Here is a 23,796-nt window from a genome sequence, read left to right as displayed (position 1 = left end):
ATGCTGGACGATATAATGGTCGTTGGTTTTGCCCATTGTGATAACTCAGCCCAAAAATAGTGGGCGGGCGGTATTATTTTTTCCCGGCGTTACGTACATGCCGAAAGTAACGTTCGCCAATAAGTGTCCGCAAAATGGGTGCCAGTTTCCATTTTTTGGCTAAATGGGTAATATCTGGGTGTTATACCTCATTTCAAATGGATGTTAAGTGGGCGTAATGCATGCAAAAATAATGGAAAATCTCGCCCCATGTCCCCTAGTTTTAGTTTCCCCTATGAGTGGAAATATCCTCTCTGCATCCATCTTGTCAAGCCCCCTCATTATCTTATAAGTTTCAATAAGATCACCTCTCATTCTTCTGAACTCCACTGTGTAAAGGCCCAACCTACTCAACCTATCCTCATAAGTCAACCCCCTCATCTACAGAATCAGCCTTGTGAACATTCTCTGAACAGCCTCCAATGCAAGTATATCCTTCCTTAAATACGGAAACCAAAACCTTACGTAATACTCCAGGTGTGGCCTCACCAATATCCTGTACAGTTGTAGCAGGACTTCCCTGCTTTTATACTCTATCCCCCTTGCAATAAAGGCCAACATTCCATTTGCCTTCCTGATTACTTGCTGTACCTGCATACTAACTTTGTGTTTCATGCACAAGGACCCCCAGGTCCCTCCGTATTGTAGCACTTTGCAATTTTTCTCCATTTAAATTATAATTTGCTTTTCTATTATTTCTGCCAAAGTGGATCATCTCACATTTTCCCACATTATACTCCATCTGCCAAATTTTTGCCCACTCACTTAGCCTGTCTATATCCCTTTGCAGATTTATTGTGTCCTGCTCACAATTTGCTTTCCCACCCATCTTTGTATCATCAGCAAACTTGGCAACATTATACTCGGTCCTTTCATCCAAGTCATTAATATAGATTGTAAATAGTTGAGGACCCAGCACCGATCCCCGTGGCACCCCACTAGTCACTCTTTACCAACTGGAAAATGACCCATTTATCCAGACTCTCTTTTTGTTAGCCAATCCTCTATCCATGCTAATATATTACCCCCAACCCTGTGAGCTTTTATCTTGTGCAGTAACCTTTTACATGACACCTTATAGAATGCCTTATGGAAATCCAAATACACCACTTCCCCCTTATCTACCCTGTTCATTACATCCTCAAAGAACTCCAGTAAATTTGTCAAACGTGATTTCCCTTTCATAAAACCATGCTGATTCTGCTTGATTGAATCATGCTTTACCAAAAGTCCCACTACTGCTTCCTTAATAATGGAATCCAGCATTTTCCCAATGACAGATGTTAGGCTAACTGGTCTATAGTTCCCTGTTTTTTTCTGCCTCCTTTTTTAAATAGGGGCGTTACATTTGCGGTTTTCCAATCTGCTGGGACCACCCCAGAATCCAGGAAATTTTGTAGATTACAACCAATGCATCCACTATCTCTGCAACCACTTCTCTTAAGACCCTAGAATGTAAGGCATCAGGTCCAGGGGACTTGTCTGCCTTTAGTCCCATTATTTTACCTAGTACTACTTCATTAGTGATAGTGATTGTATTAAGTTCTTCCCTATCTATAGCCCCTTGATTATCCACTACTGGGATGTTTTTAGTGTCTTCTACCGTGAAGACCGATACAAAATATTTATTCAACGTCTCTGCCATTTCCCTGTTCTCTATTATTAATTCCCCAGTCTCATCCTCCAGGGGTCCAGCATTTACTTTAGCCACTCTTTTCCTTTTTATGTACCTGTAGAAACTCTTACTATCTGTTTTTATATTTCGTGCTAGTTTACATTCATAATCTATATTCCCTCTCTTTATAATTTTTTTACTCATTCTCTGCTAGCTTTTAAAAATTTCCCAATCCTAGTCTTGGCCACATTGTATGCCTTTGTTTTCAATTTGATACCCTCCCTTATTTCCTTCATTAGCCATGGATGGTTATCCCTTCTCTTACAGTCTTTCCTTCTCATTGGGATATATTTTTGTTGCACTTGCATGATCCATTAAAGAATTGTGTGATAGTGGCCAGAGATTGTGACCTTGTTCAATTATGAACTAATGTGAATAGTTGCACGTGGATGTGGGTGATAATGTTTCAAGGGGTTTGGTTTCAGTTATTATTTGCTGTGGATGATGGCGTCATTTTCTGCTTCTTTACAGCACACTATGGTGTTTGTTATAAATAAAAATTACTTTAATTTGTCACAATCTTGTCTTGTATACACGAGGCTTGGAGGGTGATGCGCGATGTCTTCAGCAGATCACCAGGTGAATAGGCTGACCATTCTGCACATCTTGCACTATTCAATGGAATTGATGCACGATGAGCCTCTGACAAGCAGCCCTTGCAGCCGCAATTGTGTCAGGCTGCCTCCTCCTTGGCTGAAGCTCCATGTTATCCTCCTCATCATTATCATCCTCCTGTAGTGGATCATCCATCCCTGCTGGTAACGGCTGGCCCCTCATGATGGCCAGGTTGTGCAGCACACAATGGTGAAGCTGGACACTCTGTCAGGTGAGTACTGAAATGCCCCTCCAGAGAGGTCAAGGCAGCAGAAACGCTGCTTCAGAACTCTGATAGTTTGCTCTATAATGATTCTGTTTGCAATATGGCTGCTGTTGTAGTGCTACTCGGCAGGGGTGGTGGGATTGCAGAAGGGTGTCATCTGCCAAGTGGCGAGACCATATCCTTTGTCGCCGATGAGCCAATCATGTTCTTCATGCGGTGGCTGGAACAGTCATGGCACTCTGCTCTCCGGCAGGATGAAGGCATCGTGGCAGCTGCCAGGATAGTGGGTACTGACAGCGCGGATCATCTGCCTGTGATCGCAGACCAGCTGAACGTTGAGGGAGTGGTAGCCCTTTCGTTTGCGAAAGACCTCTGCATTGAGAGACGGGGCCCGCAATGCCACATGCGTACAATCAATGGCCTCCTGAATCATGGGAAAGCCAATGGAGTGCTCATCCTGGCCCTGCCTGGACATTCTGTACTTTATGTAGTCCATGCATCGGATGTAGAGAGCATTGGTCACCTGACGAATGCAGCAATGTACAGCAAACTGCGAGATGTTGCATATATTGTATAGAAGTGTAGAAGTTGAGGGCAACTGTCAATTTCACTGCCACTGACAGCGAGGTCCTGGTGCCAATCAGTTGCGAGGACTGTCTGCAGGAGGTGGCAGAGCTCGGTGACCAGCTCCTTGCGGAATCGCGACCTTCTAATGCACTGCTCCTCGGACATATCAAGGCAAGAATAATCTGCATGGAAAACCCTACGTCTGTAAGGCCTCCTGCCCTGATATCTGCTGCCTCTCCTCTGGCGTGGACCCACATTAGCCTGAAGCCGTCCCTGTAGCTGGCGCCTTTCAAGTCTTTGCTGCAGGATGACGTGGTGTGCCATCACTGTCCCCATTAAATTGCAGAAGGTAGCATGTGAGGCAGCAAAAGTGACATTTCCCAAGCTATCACCATTTAAATAATACTTTGTCTTTATGTTTTTCCTAACAAAGTGGATAACTTCACATTTGTTAAGTCCTGACTCTAATGGACTGACTTACACGAGACACATGCTGAAGTCAAGGTCACTCAGGACCTGCACCTTTAATTCCAGCTCTCCAGTGCTGCACTTGCCTGAGACCTCCCTTTATATACCACAGTGGGAGAGGTATGGAGTGTCTCCTGCAAGTGCATCCCTGGTTATAAGGTATGCTTATTGTTACAGGTCATATCCAGTTACAGTCATGTATAGCATGGTAAGGTACAGTTATATACAGTAACGTGAGATCACCCTCCCCCAAGGTCTTATTGCCTTTATAGATTCAATCCCTCAGGTGGTCTGCGCTCTCGCGTGGAGCGTCTTAGTTGAGGTTCAGTTGTTTGCATTGGTGCCTGTTTTTCATTCGGTGTGATTGCTGGTATCTCGCCCGGGCTGTCTGTTGAGACTGCCCTTTCCTCAGGTTGTTCCATCTGTCTGTCTACCAGGTGTGGTGTGAGTTCCACATTGTAGTCTGCCTCTGGTTCTTCAGTGTTATCAGTGAATCTACTTTTTACTTGGTCTACATGCCTCCGGCAGGTTTGGCCATTGTCCATTTGTACAACCAGTAGCCTGTTACCCTCTTTGTCTGTTACTGTCCCTGCAAGCCATTTGGGACCCCGGCCATAGTTTAGCACAAACACTTCGTCCCTATCTCAGTCCACCTCCCCCTCGAATTTCGGTCATGGTACTCCGTTAGCTTCCGGCGCTTTGCCTCAACAATTTCATGCATGTCTGGGAGGATTAACGAGAGCCTGGTCTTTAAGGTTCGTTTCATCAATAGTTGCGCGGAGGGAACCCCAGTCAACGAATGCGGACGAGATCTGTATGCCAGCAGCAGTCGCGACAGGTGGCTCTGCAGCGTGGGACCTTGGATTCTGAGCATGCCTTGTTTAATGATCTGCACTGCTCGCTCCGCCTGGCCATTGGAGGCTGGCTTGAAAGGTGCCGTCTTAACGTGATTTATACTGTGATCAACTATAAAATCGTGAAATTCTGCCCTGGTGAAGCACGAACCATTATCACTGACCAATATGTCAGGAATGCCGTGCATTGCAAACATGGTTCTAAGGCTCTCCACAGTGGTGGAGGTGGTGCTCGAGTTTAAAATGGTGCACTCGATCCATTTTGAAAATGCATCAACGACTACGAGGAACATTTTGCCCATGAATGGGCCCGCATAGTCTACATGCACCCGCGAGCACGGTTTGGTGGGCCAGGGCCAGGGGCTTAGGGGGGGCCTCCCTGGGGGCATTACTGAGTTGGGCACAAATGGTGCACCGACGGACACAGAGCTCCAAGTCCGCGTCAATGCCAGGCCACCAGACATGAGATCTGACTATGGACTTCATAAGGAAGGTCCCCGGGTGCTCGCGATGGAGCTCCCAGACAAACGCCTCCCTGCCTCGTAAGGTCATAACTACTCGGCTGCCCCACATCAGGCAATCTGCCTGTAGTGAGAGTTCATTATTGCGCCTATGGAAGGGTTTGACCTCCTCGGGACAGGCATCGCGAGCCTCTGCCCAGTCACCGGGTAAAACGCATCTTTTAACTAGAGATAATGTGGGGTCGCTGGTCGTCCAGGCTCTGATTTTGCGAGCTGTCATGGACGAACCTGTGGATTCAAAGGCATTGATTGCCATGACCATCTCACAGTGCTGTTCATCGGACCCTTCTGTGGTCGCCAGGGGTAACCTGCTAAGCGCGTCGGCACAGTTGTCTATGCCTGGTCTGTGCCTTATCATGTAGTCGTAAGCCGCCAGCATGAGTGCCCACCGCTGAATGCGCGCCGAGGCGTTGGAGTTGATTGCCTTGCACTCGGATAGTAGGGACGTGAGGGGTTTGTGGTCGGTTTCTAATGCAAACTTGGCCCCGAAAAGATATTGGTGCATCTTTTTGACAACATACACGCACGCGAGCGCCTCCTTCTCAACCATACCGTACCCGTGCCCCGCCCGCGAAAGTGCCCTGGAGGCATAAGCAACGGGCTGCAATTTACCCGCATCATTGACGTGCTGTAAAACGCACCCGACCCCATACGCTGATGCATCACACGTAAGGACTAACTTTTTACCTGGGTCAAAAAAGGCTAAAACACTCTTGGAACATGGAAAGTTGTGTGCCTTATTGAAGGTGCGTTCTTGGGCATCCCCCCAAAACCAATCGCACCCCTTTCTGAGTAGCACATGGAGAGGCTCCAGCAGCGTGCTCAAGTTCTGCACAAAGTTCCCAAAGTAATTGAGTAGCCCAAGAAAGGCGCACAGTTCCGAGACATTCCGAGGCCTGGGTGCCAGGCGAATCGCTTCGGTTTTGGATTCGGTTGGGCGGATTCCATCAGCGGCAATCCTTCTGCCCAAAAATTCAACCTCAGGCGCGGGAGCCAGACACTTGGATTTCTTAACTCTTAGGCCTATCCGATCCAATCAACTTAGTACTTCCTCAAGATTGCGGAGATGAGAGTCAGTGTCCCTGCCCATGATGAGTGTGTCATCTTGAAACACAACCGTCCCCGGGATGGACTTGAGCAGAAACTCCATGTTGCGCTGGAATATAGCAACTGCCGACCTGATGACGAATGAGCATCGATTGTACACAAAAAGGCCTCGATGTGTGTTGATGGTGGTGAGTAGCTTAGACTCTTCGGTCAGTTCTTGCGTCATATACGCAGATGTGAGGTCAAGTTTCGAGAAAAGTTTTCCTCCAGCCAACGTGGCAAATAGGTCCTCCACTCTGGGAAGCTGGTATTGGTCTTGTAGGGAGACTCTGTTTATGGTAGACTTGTAATCCCCACAGATTCGCACGGATCTATCAGGCTTCATGACGGGGACGATGGGGCTTGCTCAGTCGCTGAATTCCACGGGAGAAATTATGCCTTCCCGCAGAAGCCGGTCCAGTTCGTTTTCAATCTTTTCCCTCATCACATAAGGCACAGCTCTAGCCTTGTGGTGGACCGGTCTGGCATTCTGTGTGATGTAGATTCTAACTTTAGCCCCTTTGAAGGTGCCCACACCTGGCTGAAAGAGATGTTCAAAATGACTTAGAACTGTTGAGCAGGAGGTCCGTTCCTCTGACGACATGGCATGAACATCATCCCATTTCCAATTAAGTTCTGCTAGCCAGCTTCTCCCCAACAGGGCTGGGAGATCCCTGGGGATAATCCACAGGGAAAGTCGGTGCACCATCCCTTTGTGTGTGACTGAGAGCATGGCGCTGCCAAGGACTGGGACGATATCTTTGGTATAGGTCCTTAGTTTGGTGTCGATCTTTGTGAGTTTTGGTCTGTTGCTTTTGTGCGGCCACAGCTGTTCCAATTGTTGAACGCTCATGAGGGATTGACTGGCCCCCATGTCCAGTTCCATGTTGACGGGTATCCCGTTGAGTAGAACCTTCATCATAATTGGAGGCGTCTTGGTGTAAGAACAGTGGACATTGATCGTGTTAACCCGCTGTACCTCGGCGTCCCGTGCACTGTTCCAACCGTCTTCTAGTCCACTTTCTGACCCTTCCGATTCGTATACCAGCCGAGCTGCTGTTTTTCTGCACATGCGAGCCAGATGCCCTGTGTAGCTGCAGTTTCTGCAAACGGCATGCTGAAATCGACACACCCTGGTTGAGTGCCTTCCCCCACATCTCCAACATAGACCGTTTCCATTGTTTCCGAAGGATGAGCTGCGTCTGGCTGATCTCCCTTGAGCTTCTCTCAATCTGTTGTTGATTGCTCACATTGTGGGTTGATGAGGTGTGAACGGCCGTTCATGTGGCCCTTGATTTTGATGGCTTCTGGCGCCACTGTCTGCTTTTGAAGGCCTGCTCTCTTGCCTTTGTCTGTGTGTGGGGGTAGCGGTTTGTTTCACAATGTGAACCCCTTGTTCTGATGCCTTGTTGGTTGTCGTACCCGAAGTATAGATCAGCCTCGTTTCTTCTTCGCCTGCCAAAAACGTCTGTGCGACCAGTGCTGCTGTCTCTAAACTCAAGTTCTTAGTCTCTATAAGCTTTCAGAATATGCCTGCGTGGCCTACTCCTTCAACAAAAAAGTCTCTCAGTACTTCTCTCCTAAGTTCATCGGGGAACTCACATCAACTAGCCAGCCTCCGAAGTTCCACCACGAAGTCGGGTATGCTTTGGCCCACACAGCGTCTGTAGTTGTAGAACCGATGTCTGGCCATGTGTAGGCTGCTCGCTGGCTTCAGGTGCTCTCTCACCAGTGTGCTCAACTCCTCAAATGACTTGCTTGCTGGTTTCTTGGGTGCCAGCAGGTCTTTCATTAAAGCGCATGTTTTCGAGCCACAGCTGGTCAAGAGATGGGCTCTTCTCTTGTCTGCCTTGTCATCGCCCAGCCAGCCTTTGGTCACAAAGCTTTGCTGGAGCCGTTCTATAAAGTCATCCCAATTGTCTCCAGCATTGTATTTCTCATCTGAGCTGTTGGTAGCCATTCTCTGGATTCTGTGATCCCGTAACTCATCGCCACTGTTAAGTCCTGACTCTAATATACTGACTTACACAAGACACATGCTGAAGTCAAGGTCACTCAGGACCTGCACCTTTAATTCCAGCTCTCCCGTGCTGCACTTGCCTGAGACCTCCCTTTATATACCACAGTAGGACAATATGGAGTGTCTCCTGCAAGTGCACCCCTGGTGGTAAGGTATGCTTATTGTTACAGGTCATACCTAGTTACAGTCATGTATAGCATGGTAAGGTACAGTTATATACAGTAATGTGAGATACATGACAACATTTATCCATGTTATACTGCATTTGCCATGTGTTTGCCCACTCACTCAACCTATCTAAATCCCCTTGCAGCATCTTTGCATCCTCCTCACAAACCACAATCCCACCTAGTTTTGTGTCGTCAGCAAACTCGGAAATATTACATTTGGTTCTCTCATCCAAATTATTTATATATATTGTGAATAGCTGGGGCCCAAGCACTGATCCTGTGGTACCCCACTAGTCACTGGCCGCCACCCCGAAAAAGACTTGTTTATTCCTACTCTCTGTTTCCTGTCAGTTAACCAATTTTAAATCCATGCCAGTCCAGTAGGGGAAGGAACTATTGACAGATTGTATGTAAAACTCACTTATATATGATAGGAAAATGAATTTTAGATTTTATAGGAATACATCGAACAGTTGTGTGTTTAACTCTTAAAGAATGTGGAGCAGGCTGAGAAAGCCCATAAAATCAAACCTGTAGAAACAAACACATTCCAAGATAACACATTCAAAGAAGCCAAAAGGTTTGCCATGTTAAAGAGGAAAGTCTGATAAGGGTTAACAAATGTTTCTGTGCTGTAATCGAACTAAATTCCTGTCTTTCATGTTAAATGTTTCTGTGCTTTGTGAATTGAATGTTTTCTTTGACTGAACCAAATGCAGTAACAAATTCTGTTATTTGTCTCTGTCTTACATCTATGTTATTTGTGGCAACTAAATTGTCATTTCAAATTGTAGAGACAACGGTGTTATTGTCATGGATAGTGTTCTCGATCACTGTCACTTCAAAAGATTCGTTATAGGCCAGCCCACTAAGACCTTTGGATTTTTGAAGATTCTGTCTTGGGCGACTAAGAACAGACCTTCCCCTGCATATGCCGAAATAAAATTGTTTCAAACTTATCTCTTTGAGTCTGTAATTCATCAAGAGCATTGATCCATTATTTCAGTGGATCTGCTAGGGAGAAAGGGAGATTTCTCCTCAACATTTGGCGTAGTCTCGGTGGGTTCCTACAGCACCCGAGTGTGGCCAGCAAAGGCGAACCAAAAGGGGTGAGTGTTTTAAGTTATCACCCAATTGATAGGGTTGAACCCAATGCTGGTCACCCAGCAAGACCGATGTATCCGAAAAAATTTGAGACAGACCCAGGAGATAGTGCGATCGGGTCGGAACGTACTTGCAAAGCTGTGTAACTATAGAGTGAACCAGAGAGTCAGATCTATTAAAGAGCAGAAAAGCAAGTCGTGCAGAACCATCCGAAAGCAGTGTTAGGGAGAAATCCGCTGGGCTTACGCTTTAAAAAGGATGTCTGAAACAACCATGGATTGGGGACCCAGAGTGGTGGGGGGGGGGGGGGTCGATTACTAAGTTCTTAGCAGAGAGAGGGAAAAGTGTGACTGTGTAATGATTGGGGTGGGAGTTAATGAATCTTTCATTTGTCTAAAAGCCTGTCTTTTAAAAAGAAAGTAGAATTTTTTTTGGAGCCTCCCCCAACTTTCGGACATGGAGCCGTAAACCTTTTTAACCCCTTGTAATGTTGTAATGCAAATGGGAAAGTATGAATAAATGTTCATTGTGTACTTAGAATTAAATTAGATTTTAAGTTAAAAATGCAGGTACGGATTTATCAATTTGAATCATAACAAAGCACTGTCTTTTCAATTTGGTTATTGCAAGCACATCAATTTGAATGTTTAAAAGCACCATCTGCTTTAGTGTCCCTTTGTAAAAAGCCTGCATACATTTCTCGGAGTTACAAGCTAAGGGAAGCTCTGACCTCATTTTCCCTTTGTGTAAAATGTGTGAAGTTTGTCAAAAACAAAAATGAATTCAGTATTTTTATAGTTCATTTTTGCTAGGAAAAATAAAAGTTGGCATTTGGTTGCTTGGCAAATTTTATTCTAAATTACGGGAACGTTTCTAGTTCAGTAAAAGAAATTTAAAGTTTGGGTCTGGAAACCTTTATGAAATGCTATAAAGTTTAGAGACAATCTAAAATGCAGTATTCTCTAATGAGAGACAGTCATTGCGAGCACATGTCTCTCATATCAGGGAAGGGTTTTCTTTTAAAAAAAGAAAGAATTACGCAAAGTCACGTAATGATGTTATGCCTTCTTACAAATCTGCAAAGGAGTTAACCCTTTCCGCTGACAGCTGTTTTATTTAGTTCACCAAACAACTCTCGCATTGCTGCATGAAATTTTACCAAAGTACATTAGTAAGTTAAATTCTTAATTGGAAGTGAATGTTTTCCCACGTGCCAGAAGGAAAATAAATAGTAACGGTCTCACTTGCAAGTAAGTAAGTAAGTAAGTAAGTACCGCTGACAACCTAGAGCCATGGGAAGTGAGAAACCCCAGGGAGACCAAAGGGGGCCCCTGTCACAGTACCTCGCAGACAAAATCGAAAACTAATTGAAATAATGATTAAACAAAATTGGAAAACGGTCGACCCACCCGCTGAACAAAGAAAATGGTGGGAGTCGGAAAGGAAACAAAAAGGAGGAAAACGCCCTTGTTTTATTCACTCGCGCATATTATGAATTAATTGAACGGACTAGACTATTGATTGAGGCAGCGACAAAATCAGGACACATGAAAAGGAACAACTGTCGGCAGCCCCCATTAATTAGAAATGGGGGGGGGGCGCGGGGGGAGTGGGGAGGTAAGACACCCGGCTAACAGACTCTAGCAAACGTGGTGTGAAATGTAGAGAGGGGCTTTGAAATGCAAGAAATAAGGGTTGAAGTTAGTTGCTATGGTGACTGTTTTAAAAACAAAGCAGGGAGAAACTTTAAAAAAAAGAGATGTTCAGTGGGAATCCAAACCATGAATTGTAGGCATACAGCAGAGGAAAGTGCTAAAAGCTATAGGGAGCAACAAACTATGGTGCAGGTTATAAAACAAATATTAAATGGTACGACATTGAAAAGTGTAGAGGAACAAAGGGACTTTGGAGTGAAGGCCCACAGGTCACTGAAAGTAGCAGGCCAGGTAGGTAAGATGATTAAGAAGGTACATGGAATACTTGCATTTATTAGTCAAGGTATGAAATATAGGAACAGGGACGTCATGCTTGAACTGTAGAAAACTCTAGTTGGATCATGGCTGTAGTGTTGCAGTTCTGTTCATCACAACGCAGGAAAGACTTACTAGAGTGTGGCCTGGACTGGAGAATTTTGGCTGTGGCTCCTCTCCTTTTTCCAAATGACATTGGTTAGCTAAGATTGGAGTTATTGAGGTTAATGAACCTATTGGTATGGTTTAAAAAATTCTGACCAATGTGTAACTGAAAAAAAAACAAGAACTGCTATTATGAGCGCAGTAGTTCTTCTGAATGTTTATTTTGAGAATAGAAACAGAAACAAAAGTAAAATTTTTAACTGGAGGGTTTAAACTGAAACAGGCTGTAGGCTGAAGTTGACATTGATTGATGGTGTCTGTGTTTGTCAGCTTTCGAAGCAAAGGAGGTTAACTCTTTCACAGGCAGCTGTGGACTCTGTTTTAACTCAGTGGGTGATACCTTTTGAAATCTTCTTAATTTGAAGAGGATTACCAGAGATTCTCTGTTTCTTTTGTTTTAAGTAGGTGACTATCGGGAAGCCCATAAAGGCACGAATGGAACACCAGTTAAGGACCGCAGGACTGTGGGAAAACCTACAGATAGATTTTACTGGACCCCTCCAGAATTTTCGGGGAAAAACATATTGTCGAGTGGTGAGTGATCAATTTACACGATGGGTGGAAGAGTTTGCCACAAGGGATTGCACTGCTACCACTATAGCAAGAATATTTGCAGAAGAAATAGTCACTCGCTAGGGTGTTCCCCTCCAGTTAGACTCAGATCAGGGACACACTTCACCGGGAAAGTAATCCAACATACATGCGCCTTGCTAGCGATTAAGCAACGATTCCACATCCCATACCACCCGCAAAGCTCAGGGATGATGGAAAGAATGAACCGAACTCTTAAATTGTCCTTAGCTAAAGCTATAGAGGAGGCCATGAAGGGATGGGTAGATTTGCTCCGGGTATTCTGATGAGGCTTAGGTCCACCCCAAATAGAACGACAGCACTGACTCCCTTCGAATTGATGATGGGTACAGCTATGAGACTAGCAGAGGGAATAATGACAGGAGGGGAGGATGTAGGACCGGCAAGGGATAGAGTCAGGAGGTTTATTAAACAATTATGATAGCAATTGCATACCTTAAAGCAAGAAGCATGGGATCAACAAATAAAGATATTACATAGGATGCAGATAAGCAACAGGGAAACACCCATGGGGTGGGTGAGAAGGTTAAGATAATCCCTGATAAACCAGGATTTGCACCAAAGTGGCAGGATTTGCACCAAAGTGGAAGTGCTTATGACCAGTGACACCTGCGCATGCGTAGACGTGGGAGGAAAGGGAAGATGGAAGCATTGGACACAGCTAAAACTGTACAAATAATTAACTGGTGATGACCAGATTATCTTTTCTTACAGATGAGTGGCGATCCTGCTATCATTCCATATGACGAAACTGAGGAGTACTATAGAAAAGACACCAGGGCTGGGAAAATGAACTCATTGACGTAACTATATGGTCAATAGTGGGGACCATAGCGGTAGCTGTAATAATTGTGCTATTTTGGAAGGTCTGGCTAGAAAGACGACAGTGGAGAGGCATCAATCACCAGCAGGAGTTAGAGCTGGTGCAAGTATAAAATGCAGTTAATGATAACATTAGTGATCGGGATCCTCCGGGGGAGCATGGGTACCAGTTTGGAGGTATACTACACCCCTGATGTTGGGAGCTATATCAATGATACTACCATATCCGTGCCAGCTGATATAGGACTTCGGCTGACATGTGAAGGCCCAATAACCCTATATTCAAGGAAAGATTGGTCTCACGGCCTCTTCCTCCATACCAATGGGGAATCCATTGTGGTGAGGTTGAACAAGGATGGCAACCAAGTGAACTATAGCACGATGGATAGTAGTCACCCGCAGACAGCACAGACCAGTCAGGTATGGGTGAAATGCGAACCTAGACCACACCAATGAAACAGCATAAAAAGAATTTAGCTTTGGGTTCCTCATCCTGTGTTAACCCACAAGGAAAGTACACATTAATGCTGGCACAAGGAGTGAATGAGCCATGGGAAATTACATATTACAATAATACGCCCGTTCACATATAAAGTAGCCAATCAAAACGACAAGAGACAACTGCAAGAAACTGTACCAAGAGACATAGAGGTGCTGGGATAGAATGGTGGAGAAATAGTAAGAAAACAGAATGTGTAATATGCTCAGGGACATTGTTAGGTTGCAAAATTCGTGGGAACTCCCCCCCCGCCTCCCCCCACCTCTCCAATGTTTGGACTCATTGGAAAGGAAATTTAATTTGGAACTATCAACCAGAAAGTTTGAGATCCTAAAGTGCACATGGAAGAATTTGGGATTTTTACAAGGCAGATCGTGTCTGTGTGGAAAAGGGTGAGAACCAAAGGACCCCTATAGAATCATAGAAATTTACAGCACGGAAGGAGGCCATTTCGGCCCATCGTGTCCGAGCCGGCCGATCAAGAGCTACCCAACCTAATCCCACTTTCCAGCTCTTGGTCAATAGCCCTATAGGTTAGAGCACTTTAAGTGCACATCTAAGTATGTTTTAAATGTGGTGAGGGTTTCTGCCTCTACCACCCTTTCAGGCAGTGCGTTCCAGACCACCACCACCCTCTGGGTGACGAGATTTCCCCACATATCTCCTCAAAACCTCCCCCAATTACTTTAAATCTATGCCCCCTGGTTGTTGACCCCTCTGCCAAGGGAAACAGGTCCTTCCTATCCACTCTATCCAGGTCCCTCATAATTTTATACACCTCAATAAGGTCTCCCCTTAGCCTCCTGTTCCATAGAAAACAGACCCAGCCTATCCAATCTTTTCTCAGCCAAAATTCTCCAGTCGAGGCAATATTCTTATAAATCTCCTCTGCATCCTTTCCAGCCAGGCCTCGTGTCTCTCGCTGGAGTGTGGGCTGATTGCGCAGCGCCGATTCTAGGCCTGAAAACAGGCCCAGACAAATTTATAACCCAGGTGAGCTGAGTGCGAGTTTACGCAGCAATGTGATCATTCTCTGCATGATGGCACTGTGCCATGTTCATTTACGTAGCAACTTTAAAAGCAAAGTATCCTGCAAAAAAAGCAGTTTTGAGTATTGAAACTGTCTGGGGCATTGAAGCTAAATAAATTATCTGGGGAATTGTGTAAACTCGAAAACCCTTCTCCCTGGGAGATATTAACATAGCAACAATCAACCCAGAGAGAGCCAGCCATCACCTGGAGCAGAAAACCCATCCAGCATATACATAGTGACAATGGCACATCCAGCCAGCATGGAAAACTGAGGCCTAGGCAGACATTGCAAATACTAAAGCTAATTTTTCCTGATCAAGAAACAAATTTAAAAGATCGACACATCCGAGACAGGTTAACATTAATGGGCCCGCCAAAATATGACAAAGAGATATCAAGCCCACCAAAATTAAACAAAGAATCAGGGCTGATTTGGCACGAAGATTAGAACAGCTCCCAAAGTATAACTGAGGCCCAGTTTTAATGAAGTTTTTATGCAATGCAATGCTTAGCAGAAGGTATGCACACAACAGCATAGCATCACAGAGCATCAAGGAGGGAGAGAGACCACCGCAGCAGTTTTAACAAGCCTCTCCAGCTTCGACGACACTCCCGGGGCCACACTGCCCGGCTATCGGAAAAGGAGGAAGAACATCACCACAAAAAAAAAGACAACCGCAATAACTCCGGACATCACCATCGCAGCAGCAATCGACCCACAGCCAACGTGGTACCATCGAAAACACCACGATCGACCAACTCTGAAACCAAACTCCTCAAAGAAGAAACCGAAGATTCAAAAGTTTCCATTCTACAATCTAGTCCTGACTACCAACAGGTGAAGCATTATCTAAAGAGACTTTTGAAACCTATTGCTAATGAAAGAAAGTGGGTACTCACTCCATAAGTCCAATACGCCCTAACATCAGCAGACATCACCCAACTGAAGACTACGCAGTGAGAAGTCTTCTACGATGTTCGGGGTATGGAAAGCAGAACCTACAGAGTCCAGTGAATCCCAAAATTGCAAACCACTGCTAACTGACAATAAAGGATTGGTGAGCATAGTCCCTGTTTGCCCTGGAGTTTGACCTAGTGGGAGTTAGGCATTTGGAGGTGGGAGGTGTATTATTTTTCTGTAACCCCTTTGAATGTGTGATATAGTGTTCTTTATTTGAATGATTACAAGTTTGACATTGTATTTTCTTGTCCTTAATAAAATCGAAGTTCTTTGCACCAAACCAGTTGTCTCATGCACTTTGTCACATCCCCCAAATAAATCCAAAGTCTAGAACCCAAGGAGTGGGAGCGATTCATGCCGCTCAGAAGGTCAAAGGTGAACCTGACCCTAGAGACCACCCCTACAGAAATGTGACCACGGCAGGACTTTGGGATAAGGGATGTGATGCAGAGAGTGCTGTTTTGGAAGAAAGAACCAAGATGGAAGTGAGGATTTCCTCCTATGTGTATAAGAAAGTGAATGTCACGAAGGAATGGGTGCTTGGTCTATTGCACACTGAGCGTCCGGGAGACGCTGCAGCCCAGTGGACAGCAAGCAGAGACCATAAGGAATCAGTAGAAAAGAACATTGAGTCACTGCAGGCAGAACTATGGGAATGTGCAGATTCACATGAAAGGGCTATGGCAGGAGAAAGGATATGGAGAGAACTCTGTAAGCTAAAACATGAAAAGGCACAGCTAATGGAACAACTCAAGAACAGCCAGGACTATTTTGAGTGTCAGGTTACCGAGGCTAAAAATAATGAAAAGATACTGCAGGAGGAAAGCACTTACCTGATCATTCAAGTAAAAGAGCTGGAGGAGAAGTTAAGAGACATACAGGCAGCTTATAAAGTAGCTAGCAGTAATGGGTTTGAGTCAGGAGACCACAGTCCCTGCTAGCAACGGATCAAAAGTTTAACCCTTGCCCTGTCCAAGGCAAAAGGCATGGTATGCCTAATAAGCCCGGGTATGGCCCAGGTAAACCTGGACCAGAAGGAGGAAACTGTTCAACCACCATCTATGGCGCCGGTGACTATACCGGTTCGGCAGCAGGAGGGGCGAACGAGTTATGGGACGGACAGGGATAACGGACCATCACCTGTGGTGCTGAGGTTCAGCTTGGTTTGGCAGCAGGGAGGGGTGGGCGAGCCAGAGCAGGAAGAGCCAGAGCCGAGGCCGATGTGCCCAGTCCAGCAGCAGAAGTTCGGCCCACCCACCGGTGCTGGGGGTCAGGGGCCCTGGAAAGTCAATTTTGGTTCCCCACACTACCCAACAGCTTAGGGCTATGATAAGTCACCTGGGAAAGCTCACTCCAAAGGGAGACCCCTTGGTTCACTTTATGGAAGTGGAACAGGCAGGGGATAGTAACGGGTGCAATGATGCCGAGGTAACAGAAATACTCCTCCTCTCACTGGACGGCAAGCTGTACTAGTCCCTCTCTGCTGAGAGCAAAAGGGGGCAGAGGACATGTGTCGCCATCCAGGAGGATATTCTAGAAGCCATGGGCTGTAATGACTGGAGTCCCTTCTCCAGAGTGGAGAAGACAGTGCAGCGTACAGGGGAAACCCCACAGGCTTTCGCAGACAGACCTGTATACCAGAGCGCCTGTGGTGGGGACCTCAACCGGTGTCACCTAAACTGGGACGAGAGAGCCCACTCGATCCGAAGCTTGGTGGCAAACAGTTCGCCACGAATAAGAGCAAAGGCTGAGGCCTGGTTTGAATCGAGAGATCCCCAGGCCATCAAACAGGGAGCGGTCAAGCAACTGACCCTAGCCTACCGGAATGGCAGGGGACGGAAGAGTACCCACCCAAGGGAAGGGTCCACGAAATCAGACCTAGTCAGGATAAGAGGGAATGGTGCCAGGAGGGGGGCAATCCCTCCAATACGAAACGTACCTGCTTCGGATGCGGAAAGAGTGGGCACTGGAGAAAGGATTGTAGAAATCCATGGAAGAGTAGTGCAGGGAAGAATTCTCCAGCCCCTGCCCAAATGACCAAGTCTGAGAAGCCAGTCTCTCCCCACATGTTTGATACATTCATGACTGCGCTCCGAACAATGCTAGATGGCCCTGGGAGGGTAGCCTCCGCCACCAGTACCGAGATCCCATCTGCCCCATCCTATCCAAAACTGAGACTAGGATAGTCGCAGCCTGTTCACCTGTGTTCCCTCGGGTACGATCCGTCGGGGAGGCCGACCGTTCAGATGGAAGTGGAAAAGGTGAAGGGGACTTACCTGCTGGATACTGGTGCATCAAGCACCCTCGTCTATGCAGCTAACCCCACCGCCTCACCTCTCTCTAGCGGGGTCCCCTACAGCTTGGTGGGTTTCACAGGTGCCGAGTAGGCTGACTCATTCTCCATTCTGCTCTCTATTCGTTTGGGAACACTCCACACCAAGTGGACTTGTGTCTTGATGAAGTGGGAACAGGAAGAAAGGGGGATCCTGGGGGCTGATTTCATTCTAGGCCACGGGATCCTAGTGGATTTAAGAAACCACTGACTTTGCGGGGGCAGTATGTACGGGATAGGAGAGTGAGGTGGTGGTTATCCCAGAAAAACGGGGAAAAGGGATGGTGTGCACTATGAAGCCAAAGGAGGGTTACAACCTTGAATCACTGGTCAGTAACACTCCGATGGAGTGCCAAGAGTATGTGAGGGCAAATCTCGCAGCTTTTGCCACTCACTAACATGACTATGGAAGGGTAAACGGGGTCGAGGTTAGCATAGATGGGGATCCCATGACCCAACCACAGAAACAGTATAACTTCCCCAGGGAGGCGGAGGCAGACATGGAAACAGCCTTGGGTTCTTTGGTTAAACAGGGGGTATTGAGACCAATGTGAACTCTCCATTGTGGCCGGTTAAGAAACTGGACAATTCCTGAAGAGCCACGGTGGACTATCGGGTACTCAACCGTAACATTCCCGTCTGTGCACCCGACGGTTGCTGCTGTCGCCGACCTCATTGGAAGTATCTCAGCTTCTGCAACCACCTTCACGGTACTGAATATTTCCAACAGGTTTTGACCAATCCCTTTACGAAGAGAAGACCTGTACAAGTTTACTTTTACCTTTAAAGGACAGGAATACACTTGGAACTGTCTCCCTCAGGGCTTCCACAACAGCCGTAGCATTTTCCACCAATGTATGGCCAACTGTTTAAAGAACTTCAGCAGACCCCAGCAGCTGGTACAGTATGTGGATGACCTGCTCCTATTCACCGATGAGGGGGAGGAGCATGGCCCACTGCTGGCTGAACTGCTGAAAGAAGAAGGATTGAAAGTGAATCCCAAGAAAGCACAGATCGGCCTGAAGGAAGCAAAATTCCTGGGACTGGCTGTGCGCGCTGGGGAAAGGGCCATTGACAAAGCTAGAAGGGAAGCAGTGCAGAAGTTACCAGTCCCCAACACAGTAACAGGAGTAAGATCTTTTCTGGGGCTAACCGGGTACTGCAGAGATTTCATTGAGGATTATGCAGCCACAGCAGCCCCTCTGCTCTGACTCCTACACAAGGGAGTGGAGTGAGATTGCGACAAAGATTGCGAAGCAGCATTTATCCAGTTCAAGAAAGACATGCAGACCGTGCCAGCTCTAGGGGCTATTGATGGGGGTAAAGATTTCTTCCTGGAAGTAGCAGCCACTGGGGACAGTCTGAGTGCAGTACTGCTTCAGGAACGGCACGGCCGGCTGAGGCCAGGGGTCTACTCCTCCAGGATACTCACGGACGTGGAGAAGGGATACTCCAAATGTGAGTGGCACCTCCTAGCCACTCACTGGGCTGTGAAAAGATCACTAATCTTCACAGGGGGGTCCCCTATCACACTCCTCACCCACCATACGCCCACCCAAATGCTCCTGGATCGGAGAATTAAGGACGGGACAGCGAGCAGTGCTCGCATTGCTCGCTGGACCCTACTCCACTCTCAGATGGACCTAAGGGTAAAGGGTCTCTCCGAGTCAAGGCTCGCAGCCAACATGATCTATCCAGGGACAGCCCACCGGTGTTCCGTAGAAGGGGTATGGGAAATTAACAGAGGCTTTCGGGCCGAGTTACACCTCACAGGCTGAGAGATCTATGTGGACGGTTCCAGCACGGTATCTGCGGGCGAACGACTCACAGGCTGCGGAGTGTATGACCCAAAGGCAGGCATTGCCCTGGCGATTAAACTCCCCAGTACTATGAGCGCCCAGCACGCTGAACTGTCAGCAGTGGTGTACGTGGTCAGACACCCCGAAGAATTCCCTACCCCGTACACGATTTGCTCGGACAGTATGTTCACATGCAATTCGTGTACCTGCCTATCTGGTCCCATCGAGGATACACATCTGCAGACGGGAGACCCCTGGCAATTAAGCCTTTTGTGGAAAAGATCATGACAGCCGTGGGGGAGGAAGGGAAGGTCTATATACACAAAGTGTCGGCACATTCCACCACTGAACCCCGTAGTGAGGGAAACCATGGCTGACATGTTGGCCAAGCAAGGTGCCCGCACGGGCAAGCTCTGGGATCCGTACAACCCAGGCCCCAATCGCAGCAGTCAGGGGCAGGATTGGGACGACATAGAGGGCAGGGGTAGCATTGCTCCCGGATCTGAAAATGGTTCAGACCCAAGACCCTGTCCTCAAAACTGTCCTGAACATGCTAGCTAAAGGGGAAAAGGTAGACGGCCCGTATGACACAACAGCAATTGCCATTAAAGAAGGCATGCTGTTCAGGGGGGAGCAATGGCGGGTACCGCAACAACACCGGAGAGAATTCCTCCAGCTGGCCCACGAGGGTCCAGGAGCAGGACACCCCGGACCTGAGACGACTTGGCAATGGGTGGAACAGGGAGGGTGGTGGCCGGGATTCAGGGAAGACGTCCGCGAGTTCTACGGCAGCTGTCTGGTGTGCGCTCCCAGCAACCCTGACCCCCAGAAAAGGTGTCTATGGGACATATCAGGAGGGTAGAGGGACCCTGGCAGTCGATCCAGGTCGACTACATCAGGCCCCTACCCACCACCCAGGGAGGCTACAAGAACTGCCTAGTGTTGGTGGATGTATTCACCAAATGGGTGGAAGCCTTCCCATACCGAACAGCCACTGTCCTGGGAACAGCAAGGATCCTGGTCAGGGAGATGTTCTCCTGATGGGGACTACCCCAGTACATGGAGTCCGACCAAGGGAGTCACTTCACCGGGCAGGTAATGCAAGAGACCATTAAGGTGCTCAGCATTGAGGGGAACTGACATGTCGCCACAACCCGCAGTCATACAGGCCTGAGGAGCATTTAAACCGCACTATAAAAGAAAGGTTGCATAAGGGGATAGGGGACTCACCCAAGAAGTGGGTAGAGGTCCTACCATTGGTCTTCATGGGGATCCGGGCCAGCCAGTCAAAGAGAATGGGGTACTCCCTGTACGAGCTCATGACTGGCAGAGCCATGCGAACCCCTACCCATGTATTAGCCCCAGTACTCATGGAAGGTCAGCTTAGGGAAGTGAGCCAGGACAGCTTTGTCAGGAATTTGTTTGAACACCTTAAACAGATTCACTGGCAGGCTGCTAACAACATGGGAAAACAGCATCGAAGCAACCGACTGCTGCTAGAACCCCGCAAACACCATGAATGGGAGGTGGGGGACCACGTCATGGTATGGAACTATGCTCGAGTAGGGGTTTTTGAGGCACTGTACATGGGACCGTACCACATTGTCGACAAGGCAAGCCCCATGGTCTATGCCGTGAAAATGCCCCGCCGTACAAAGTGGTTCCACATAAACTAGTGCAAACTTTTCAACCCCGGTATAGCAGCTAAGCATAAGGGACAGCCAGAAACAGTGAACTATGCTAAAGGCAGGGATCCTCAGCCAGCAGCCCCCGACTCTGGAAATCCCACACCCACAGGGCAGACCCACAGACTGTACCTAAAGGGGCGGTGGACTGTGTTACTAGAGTGGCTATCCCCCCAATTATTTGGGACTTGGACTCACCACCAATAGTCAGAACCCTGAGAAGGACTCTCCACACGTCACGACCTAAGACACCGTGGTCACCAGTGCCCCAATTTAAGTGGTTCAGCCCAGGGAGAGGGGCCAGCCGCAAAGGGGTACCTAGGATCAGGGACCAGCCTGCGAGCAGGGACCCCTAGCTGGTAGTCTTGGGTGACAAGGGACCCTCGGAAGAGATAGCGGTGGACCAGCAACCAAGTGGGAGTTTCCAGCCCGCAGCCCTTGAGCAGGTAGAAACCTCAGGTGATGAACTGAACCATGCAACCACCCCCAAAGGGGAGGTGTGCTGTAGCACCAGAGGGGACCTTCCCCCAATAGTGTGGGACTCAGACCCACCTCCGGTCAGGACACTCCAGGTGCTGCGGTACAGGCCGACTTACTACCGGCCCCACTGGAAACCCAGAGGCCAGAGAAAAAAAGAAGAATAGGAATTAACCTGGCTACCCAGAGACAGGTGGCAGATGTACATAAACAGGACGACATGAATTTAAGTAGGTTTAGTAAGGATCTAGCAGAGTGTAGGATTATCTGTGGAATGATTTCAGTTCACCACGACTGTAAAGAAACCATGCGTATGGAAGTAGTGAAACGAGTAAAATTGGATAAGAATGTTTAGACAAATATGAAGTGGAAGAGTCTCGGCCGACAGCCGGTGTCTAACTAGTGACATATGCCTGGTTGTATTTGGGGGAAACGTGTAAGAGCCCATCCAAGGGTGAGAAGAATCCACCTGTGCAGCTGTTAGAAGAGGCACAGACTGTGTAGCATCCGGGAGTATGAAGCATCTACCAGTACAACTATTAAAGGAAGCGCCAGTAATAGTTCTCAGGGAAAAGAAAAGACCTCATCTTGTAGGCAGTAAAAGAGGCACTACAAGAACGACAAGAGTAAAATGGCTATGAGACTAAAAAGTTACAAACAGACATCAGTTCCGAGACAGGAACTGGAAAAGATAGCCAGTTGGTAAAAGACTTTATTATGTTTCCGAGAAGAAATGAGCCCAAATTGGAACTCAATCACCTTTTGTCAAGCAGGAGAGCTTTTCTCAGGGCTGGACTATCTGTTTTATGTACCCCCACAGGAAGGAGAACGATATGGAAAGATCCTGTTCCTGCTCGCCCTGATAAGGATGAGCAGCGGCGGCTGAGAAGATGTGGAAGAATCCTTAATTTATGGGTGCTCAAGAGAGAGAGCACCGATCGTAATCGCCGGGGGTGACACACCAGGTGTGGAAGAGCTCACCGTTTATGCCCATGAAGGAAGGTAGCGGGGTGGATGGGGTCTAATTCCACTTGCTACTCCTGCCAGGAAGGGTTTACCTATAGGGAGGCCTCCGTTCCATGCCCCAGGATATGGGTTGTTGCTGCGTGGGTCAGTGTTACGGAAGGAAAACTTGTATGTTTGACTCGTAAAGGACCGATTCCCCTGGGTGGATGGTGGTGGCTCAGGAAGCTGAGCAAGGACGCGGGGGACCAGGAATCTGACTGGCCTACTCCTGCACCTATTTTCCATGTTTCTATGTTTCTATGAAAGACTCGGTAACGATACGTACCATCATGGGGACACGGGGAGGAGTAAAGGTGTGTTGGAACAAGTGGTTCTGAACAGAGAATTTACATCTGCATGTGGGGGTCAGAGAACATCTGTCTCACAGGCATATCAATCGCCTTTGCCAGGCAATGGCAAGATGATGGGGAAGGGATTGGGTGGGACTCCAGCCTACACACGTGTGCAGTCCCACACTCACCACTCCCAATCAACGCCACCGAACTTAGAGCATACATTAAGAAACCCCTGCCCATGACCCCACCAATGCGAACAGTAATAGAAAAGTGTCCTACCACCACCAAAGGACCAGGGAACGGATTAGTATTGGTACCGACCGAAAAGGTGTTATACCAGGGGGTACACTATGCAGTAGCTTCAGTTATTTTAAACCTTATCGAGGTGCACTTACCTGCATGGTGCCCGAAGGAAACAGAACAGCTATACCAGGCCCTACTTAGAGAAATGTTCAAGAAATTTTCTGAGTTAGACTTTGGGAATGTAGACAAAACAGATTTATACACCCTACACGCTAGGGACACCATGGGCACGGGGAGACCTAGAAGGGGAACCTCGAATGACATTTTTACTGCATATAATACAGGATCCTCTGTGATAAATAGCCTGGACGATATAGAACTGCAAATGCAGATAAATGGCCTAAAGAACCAACTGAGAAAGATCCTGAAAGAGGAAAACACAGTAGTAGGCTCAGAGTTACACGAGGACCAAGCTATGATGGTCCTTTTAAGAAGATTGTGGCTGAGCTGGAAAAACATGCACAGATAGTGAATGCACTCATACGGGAGGATAGGAATGCTTCAGACCAGGCTGCGCAGAACGAGGTGTGCGTGC

The sequence above is a fragment of the Pristiophorus japonicus genome, chromosome 6 (assembly GCF_044704955.1).
Source record: "Pristiophorus japonicus isolate sPriJap1 chromosome 6, sPriJap1.hap1, whole genome shotgun sequence".
NCBI lineage: Eukaryota > Metazoa > Chordata > Chondrichthyes > Pristiophoridae > Pristiophorus > Pristiophorus japonicus.
The sequence above is the reverse complement of the archived record's forward strand: the minus strand, read 5'-3'. Positions refer to the sequence as shown.